The sequence below is a fragment of the Chiloscyllium punctatum genome, chromosome 39 (assembly GCF_047496795.1).
Source record: "Chiloscyllium punctatum isolate Juve2018m chromosome 39, sChiPun1.3, whole genome shotgun sequence".
Lineage (NCBI taxonomy): Eukaryota > Metazoa > Chordata > Chondrichthyes > Orectolobiformes > Hemiscylliidae > Chiloscyllium > Chiloscyllium punctatum.
Window position 1 is genome coordinate 38,439,405 of NC_092777.1, and position 2,603 is coordinate 38,442,007.

The following is a 2,603-nucleotide window of genomic DNA, read 5'->3' on the forward strand; positions in this document are numbered from 1 at the left end:
ATGTGGGCCTGTTATTAGTAGGTAAATAAAAAACAGGACTAGTTTGATTTCAGGTGAGTTCGAAAGAGCAAATTAAAACATGGTGGAATTGGTATGGAATGTTGACAGGACGTTTTGCTCCCCACTACGTTCCATTAAAAGGACCAGCTTGAACTTCAACATTCTTACTATGAAGAGCAATTGATGCATGAGGAATTTTATTCATCTGAGTTGTTTCCGAGTTTAGAAAAATCACATTTTAATTGTGCATCACTACAGCTGTATTGTAACTTCAACTGTTAATCAACAATGCTTCATGCGGATAATGCAGGACAGAGCAATTGAGGTAAAGATTAACTTCTGCTTTAACTCAAGATTAAAGGGCTGAATGTCATACTCCTGTTTAAATTGTGCATCTTGAAAGAGGAAGATAAATATTTTGAGCAGTTTAATTTTAATGCCAGCTTTAGGCATGTTTCCATAATACGTATTGTGGATGTTACTTCTGTTGATTGACAAGGTGCATTGTCAGCACAGCAGTCTAGCTTTGCATTGTTCCAATTCAGCATGAGGTTGGGTAATGTGGTCTAAATTTCATAACTTATTTAATAGATGAACATTTCTGGAGTTGGAGGTGAAGCAGCTGACATTTAAAGTCTGCAAATTTTTTTTCACAATGAGAACTTTGACTTGCTTACACCAAACTCTATAAGTCTGTGTTAGGCTTAGGAAAAACAGCACCACTCAAAACATCCAGCAAAACACATGTAAACTTCAAGGTCCATGTCGGGAATGTACTGTGATACCTTTACATTGGTCTCCAATTTCTAACTGATTTTAGAGTTAAAATATAGTTAACTTGAAGGCGGGTAAGGTGTTGGAAAAGGTTAAAAGAAATAGGATTTATAATCATCTGGAAAGGAATAATTAGAACAGGATAGGTCAACACGGTTTTGTGAAGGACAGGTCATGCCTTACTAACTTTTGAGTTCTTGGAGAAACTGACAAACAGGTGCCTGAAGGTCAAGTGGTTGATGGGGTGTAGATGGACCCCATCTAAGGCGTTTAATGGAAAGGTGCTATATGGTGGGCTATTGCCCAAAAGAGAGTTTTGGGATTGAAGGTGATAGTTGATGGGAAATGTTCAGCCTGGAGCCTAATTACCAGTGGATGCTGTAAGGATCGGATTTTGGGCCACTGCTGTTTGTCATTTGTATAAATGATCCGGATGTGAGCACAGGAGGAGGGGTTAGTAAATTTGTGGATGACAAGGTAGGCAGAGTTGTGGATAGTGCCAAAGGATGACGTGGGTTTGAGGGATGTAGATAAGATGCAGAGCTAGGCTGAGAACTGGCAAAGGGCGTTTGCTGTAGAAAAGGTGTGAGGTAGTTCACTTTGGAAGTAGTAACAGGAAAGCAGAGTATGGGGCTAATGGTAAAATTCTTGGAAGTACAGGTGAAGAGAGATCTGTGTCCAGGTGCATATGGGTAGGGGGATTGAGTTTCAGAACCATAAGGTTATGCTTCAGTTGTACAAAACACTGGTAAAGCCACACCAGGAGTATTTTGTACAGTTCTGGTCACCATATTATATGAAGGATGTGGAAGCTTTGCAAAGGGGGTTGCTGAAATGGAGGGTCTTAAGAGGTAAGGCTGAGGGAATTAAGGCTGTTTTTGTTTGAGGGGCAACTTAATTGAGACGTATAAGATAATCAGAGGGTTAGATAGGATGGACAGTGAGAGCCTTTTTCCTCGGATGGTGAAGGCCAACATGACATAACTTTAACTTTAAATTGAGGGGTGATAGATTTAGGACAGCTGGGGTAGTTTCTTTACAACTGTTGGAGGCAGGCCATTCCATGCCCCTACTACTAAGTAGACTTGCTGATGTTAAGGGCATTGGATGTATGTAGGGATAATGAAACTATAGGTTAGATGGGCATCAGATTAATTTCACAGGTCAGTGTAATGGAGGACTGAAGGCCCTGCACTGTGCTGTAACATTCTATGTTTTAAGCCAAACATAGTGAAATAACTTATGTTACAGCATTAGCAACAGTTGTTTGGCATGCAAGGTCTGCAGCAATCTTATGAAGGGTTACTGATCTGTTAACTCATTTTTTTTGTCATTTAAGAATTTGGAGCATGCAGTAACTGGATTTCAATGCAGCAGGAATTACTCTTTGGAAAGGAGCAAGTGATGAGTGTTGACAAACGACAACTATACTGAAATAAACAACCATTGTCCAGTTTTAACACGTGGAGCACATGAGAAATGTCCATTTATTTCTGATATATGGGGAAACACTATAGTTAGATATGTAAATGTTTAACAGTGAGAATGGATGGGAAATGGTCTTGTTACTTCAAGACAAAATTATGCAAGTTAAAAAACATTGCTGATTATAGCTTGGGATAAAGGAAATTTGTTTTTAAAAAAGATTCCGGCAGGGAAAACAAATCACTATTATATACTTGCTATACAAAAGATTAGTTCCCTGCACTGGTTTCAGACAATAAGAGATACTTCAACAAACATTGAAGTGTGAGTTAATATTGTAATTAAAAAGGTTTAGTGCCACTCTTGTACCTTCCATGCTAGACCAATCCTTTCAACAGCAAAAG